Genomic DNA, 6,150 nt, shown 5'->3' with positions numbered 1-6,150 from the left:
CTGGCCTTGCCAACTCTCACTAATTAATTCATCTTCTTAACGTATATTGGCTGCGCATTTAGTGTGTATCAAGTGCTCAGGGCTGGGGACACAGCAATGAGCAGAAGAGACCAGGTCTCTGTCCTCATGGAACTTACATTTTGTAATTTAGTGGGGCAGAGTGGGAAGGGATGAAAGGTGGCCGGGCAATGGAAGCAAATAAGCAAGATAATAATTACAGCCTGTATTCGTGGATACGAAGGAGAGATGGTAGTGAGAGGGGCAGGCAGCAAAGCCTTTCTGAGAAGGAGGCATCTGAACTGAGAAGCTGAGGGTGCAGAAGAGGTAGGCCAAAAGCTGGGGAAAGAGCGCCGTTCCAGAGGGGACAGTGAATGCAAAGGCCTGGAGGCAGGACTGACTTTGGCCTGTTTCAGGAACAGAAAGGAGGCCCCTGTACGGGCAGTGTACTGACTGAGGGCGTAGTGATAGGTGACGCCAGAGGTCATTTACAAGGCACCAGCTGTGGCCAAGATACAACCTGAGTCTCCTGGCATTTATTTTCCTGTTTGCACAGATTGCTTGCTTCCTGGTGGTCATAATTCCCTTTACTTCTCTGAATCTCACCCACTCTTCAAGACCAGGTCCTGCCCATCTCCTCCCAGAAACTTCCTCAACTCTTCCAGCTCTTGGGTATGGGGGGCACCGAATAGGTATTTGGAAGTGGGTGACTCTCTTCACTCTTTTACCTCCAAGCCAGTATTTCTTAAGGTCTGGCTTTCTGATCATCTGACTTACAATCCCCTTAAATCCACCTAAGTTTTAAAAGTATTTTAGTGAAATATTTGAATTATAGTGAATAGAATAATGATTGTTCATGTACTTAATATCTGCTTCTAAGAGTCTTACCATTTGTCCGTATTTGCTTCTGTTCTATTTTCATTTTTTAAGAAACAAAAGACATTACAAATATATATGTGTGTTTATCAAAAGGTCTCAATCTGGACCTGCTCAATCAGAATTCCTGGAAGTAGACATGGGAATCTGCATTTTTGCAGATTTGACATTTCTTCCTCACTCCTCTTCCCTCACCCACAATAATTTTTTTACATAGTGAATACTGACAATTGCTGATATGTGTCAATAATATGTGCCATGTCAGTAATTTTCAATCTATCCCATCCAAGTAGTTCTTCCTTATTGGTAATCCAGGGGGTCTCAATCTTTGCTATGCATGAGAATCCCCAGGGGGGTTTTCAAAACTACAGATGGCCAGGGCCCTCCCTAACCTAGTAAACCAGATTGGGCAGAGATGTTAGACATCTTTATCATTAAAACTCTGCTGGCGGCCGGGCGCGGTGGCTCAAGCCTGTAATCCCAGCACTTTGGGAGGCCGAGGCGGGTGGATCACGAGGTCGAGAGATCGAGACCATCCCGGTCAACATAGTGAAACCCCGTCTCTACTAAAAATACAAAAAATTAGCTGGGCATGGTGGCACGTGCCTGTAATCCCAGCTACTCGGGAGGCTGAGGCAGGAGAATTGCCTGAACCCAGGAGGCAGAGATTGCAGTGAGCCGAGATCGCGCCATTGCACTCCAGCCTGGGTAACAAGAGCGAAACTCCGTCTCAAAAAAAAAAAAAACTCTGCTGGTGGGTTTTTAGTGGGAGCAGAGGTTGGGACAGAGTAAGACCCACCTCCTGTCTGAAACACTCCTGGTGATCATCAAAGTGAGGATTCAGATGTTCTTCCACTTGCTGTCTCCCAGAAGGATGTCAACAAGCATTTCCTATGCCCCTGCTGAGTACTGGGCAAAGCTACAGGTAAAAGACATTAGTCAGGCATGATGGAGAAGCCCTGACCTATGTCCAGGATGCAGTCCGAGCTCAGACATTAACACAGTGGGCGGACTTCCAGGTACGGTGGGCAGATTTAGCAAAGAAATAGGATGCCTCCTTAAATTCAGATTTCAGACTTCCAACAAACAACTTTTTTAGCAGAAGTATGTCTTAATTGTTGCATGGGACATATGTATACTAAAAAAAATGATTTGTTGCTTACTTGAAATTCAAATTTAACTAGGAGTCTTTTGTTTTGTCTGGCAATCCTACTTGAGGGAGTATCTTCTGCATCTCTGAACCTCTGAACCTGTCTCCCATCTGAGAAATGAGAGGGCTGGCCTCTGTGGGTCCTGATTGGATGTCAAGACGTGTTGCAGAGGTCTAGGAGCTTTTCTTCTCAACCCCAGCAGGGGGCGCTCTGACCCTCCTCAGCCGCCTCTCCAGCTGGTGGCTCAGCCAGGAGGCCACTGGGTCCTGCTGGCTCTGGGGGGCCAGCTGGAAACCAGGTTGTAAGACCTGGGAAAGTCCAGGTTTGCCCATCCCTAGGACAGCCTATTCAGAAGGCGAGAAGAGGAGATCAGAGTGTCTGAAGATAGGACCATCTCAGCCAGCTCCCCATCCACCAATATTTAGAAGACAAGACTGAACTCCTAGTGGGGTAGCCACTTGTCCAGATGCACACATCTGTTCTGCAAATTAGGTTCCTGATTCCTATCACCCTATCCAGGACTCCTTTGCATCCTTAGAGTACTCTTATTTTCTGTTTCCAGCTGGAAGTGTTTAACCCTTGCAGTCCTGTAGCCAAAACCAGTGCAGACACCAGCCAGCCCAGTACAGCCTAACAGAAATGAGACAGCCCTGAGTCCCTTCACAGAGGGAGTGTGGTCTGGAAGAAACCGTAATGTTTTACAGCTCATGGAAAGCCAAGAATAAAGGACCAGTCTAGGCAGTGAGGAAGAGCAGATTTCTCACATTTAAGTTGGGAGTGGTAGTTGATGATGATGATGATGATAATTACTATGGTGACTACGATGATTATTTGTTGGCTTTCTCTACGCCAGACACAACAATCTATGAGGACCATTATTGTGAGGAATTTTACCGATGAGGAAACAAGCTCAGAGTGTTGGGTCACTGGACTAACTGAGACTTCATCCAGTTCTGTAGCAGGGGTGGAGGGAGGGCTGCTTCCATTCTCTGGCCCCTTTGGCCTGGGTGGCTCCAACTTCATCAAGAGCCTGGCCAACTCCTCCTCAATGAAGGGTTGAGGGGGCCAGAATGATCTCCAAAGGACCCACACTTTCCCATGAAGAATCAGTGCCTGAAGGAACGGATGCTCGCTGCTTCAGTCCGGGAGAAGATTTTAGATGAGTTATGAATTTGGCATTAACACTGAATTAATTACAACTCAATTCTCCTTCCGTCTTTCTATCAACAAGAACATCTCACCAGGTGTGGTGGCTCACTCCTGTAATCCCAGCACTTTGGGAGGCCAAGGCGGGTGGATCACAAGGTCAAGAGATCGAAACCATCCTGGCCAACATGGTGAAACCCTTCTCTCCTAAAAATACAAAAATTAGCTGGGCATGGTGGTGCGTGCCTGTAATCCCAGCTCTCGAGAGGCTGAGGCAGAAGAATCACTTGAACCCAGAAGACAGAGGTTGCCGTGAGCTAAGGTCGCGCCACTGCACTTCAGCCTGGAGACAGAGCATGACTCCGCCTCAAAAACAAAAACAAAAACAAAAACAAAACTCTAAGATTTCTTCTTTTAACAAGAAACACAGCATTCTTTAAGCATGAGGCATATTTATAACTGCATAACATTGCGTTTTCATTGAATTTGTATTTTTACCATATTTATCTTTAAGATTCATTTCTGGCCGGGCGCGGTGGCTCAAGCCTGTAATCCCAGCACTTTGGGAGGCCGAGGCGGGTGGATCACGAGGTCAAGAGATCGAGACCATCTTGGTCAACATGGTGAAACCCCGTCTCTACTAAAAACACAAAAAATTAGCTGGGCGTGGTGGCGCGTGCCTGTAATCCCAGCTACTGAGGAGGCTGAGGCAGGAGAATTGCCTGAGCCCAGGAGGCGGAGGTTGCGGTGAGCCGAGATCGCGCCATTGCACTCCAGCCTGGGTAACAAGAGCGAAACTCCGTCTCAAAAAAAAAAAAAAAAAAAAAAAAAAAAAAAAGATTCATTTCTGTTTATGGTAAATGATACTAATTTTTCACCTAAGGTAATGATACAATTTTTTAATGTGAATTTTTTTGGATTTTTACAAAAATTTGATTTAAAGTGGGGAGAAGCACAGATAGAAGGAGAATATGGAAGCTTTGCCCTTAAGGAGTCTGGATTCTGAGTGTCCCTGTTAACTCAGCTGATTAATTTTGCTGAAGCCAGCAGGGCAAGCAGCCCTACCCTGTCCTCCCAGGCCCTGGGCTGATTAATGCATCATGGCTTTTTGATGCTGGCTTTTTTTTTTTTTTTTTTAACTGTGTTGCTCCCTCTAGGGAAACATCCAGATATGTGGGAGAAAGCTTCGGATTCCAGTTCTCCCCTTTTTCAGTGCCTCATCACATGACCAAGTCACCCAAGCTCCCTGAACCTCAGTAAGTTGGTGGCAGAGCTGCTGTGACCATAATGTGCATTCTATATGTGGTCTGCCCGGGGCTGACCTAGCCACAGACTGCATCATTCAGCCCACAGGGCAACTGTCACCTCTCCCACCCTACCTGAAGGACCACCTGGTCCAAGTCATTTTCCATGATAGTTCTCTGCTTTATTTCCTTTACAGCACATGTTTTTATCAGAAAAAGTATTGCAAGCTTATGTATGGTCTGCCTGCCAGAATGTTAGAAAGCTCCAGGAGAGCAAGGACCATGCACGCTGCCTACTCATGAACCCCCTAACACTTTGCAAATATCTGATGAATGTTGCCGAATGACTGAATGAGCGAATGCTGAAATTTACTTTAATTCATCTCTGCAGCTTCCTAGAGATTATGAGACTAGTGCTAGGTGTGCATTCCTCAAAGGCCAGGACCAAATGGGCCATCTTTCCTACTGCTCTCCCTCCCATGGTGTAGAAGAGAACACCAGAATACAATTTGATTTTTTAGGAGTTTTATTTTAGGAATCTTAACATAACTTTAAGAGAAGGGAAATGACACCCGGAGGTCTAGGTATGTGGCCCATTGCAATTGAGAACATTTCTTGGGTCTGTTTCTCTGTCTCCAAGGGAGGTCTCAAAACCCCAGCTAAAAATATGACACTAACATGATGAACATGCATGAGCTTTGAAAAGTGCTCTGTAGTCTTATGATGATCTAGAAGAGCACTGTCCAATAGAACTTTCTGTGATGATGAAAATGTTATACATCTAACTCAAAATAAATTTTTTGAAAAAGAAGTAAAATTTAAAAAAAAAAATCAAAATGTTATACATCTGAACAATTCAATAGGGTAACCACTAATCATGCATGGCTCTGAAGCACTTGAAATGTTACTAGCGTGGGGCTGGGCCTGGTGGCTCATGCCTGTAATCCAAGCACTTTGGAGGCCAAGGCAGGTGGATCACCTGAGGTCGGGAGTTCAAGACCAGCCTGACCAACATGGTGAAAACCCGTCTTACAAAAAAAAAAAAAAAAAAAAAAAAAGAAGAAGAAGAAGAAAAGAAAAAGAAAAAGAATTTAAAAAAGAAAGAAATGTTGCTAGTGTGATTGGGAGACTGCATTTTGAATGTTAATTAATTTAAATTTAAATCTTAAAAAGTTATATGTGGGTAGTGGCTGCCATAGGGAACAGTGCAGCACTAGAATAATGCCATGTCCTCCGGTGACACACACTCATGGTCTCTCCTACTCTCCCTTCATTGCACCTGTGACATCTTGCAATTTATATTTGGTCATGACATTATTTCATATATTCCTCCTGGTCTCTAAGGTCCAAAAGAACAAATGCTTTGCCGACTTTGCCATCACTGTGTCCCCAGTGCTTGGCATGAGACCCGGTACAGAGTAGATACATCATAAATATTTGGTGAATGAATGAATGAACGACCATGATTAATGAAAGGACATGGCTGCTCAGTCTGGTGCTGATAATGGTGTATAATGATAAAAAGGGTTAAACCACACATCATTAAATGAAAACAGCTAAGTTGGTGCTCATAGGAACCATACACTCCCTGTGTGTAAACATGCCGGTGTGTGTATGTACAAGTGTATGTGTAAAAGCATAATATGTTTGCAAAGGTTTGCATTTTTGTAGTCGTGTATAGACATGCATGCTCGTGTGTTTGTGTGTCAGGATAATAAGGTGACTTAGACTAAGAC

The sequence above is a fragment of the Saimiri boliviensis genome, chromosome 1 (assembly GCF_048565385.1).
Source record: "Saimiri boliviensis isolate mSaiBol1 chromosome 1, mSaiBol1.pri, whole genome shotgun sequence".
NCBI classification, from domain to species: Eukaryota; Metazoa; Chordata; class Mammalia; order Primates; family Cebidae; genus Saimiri; species Saimiri boliviensis.
Note: the sequence above shows the minus strand (reverse complement) of the source record.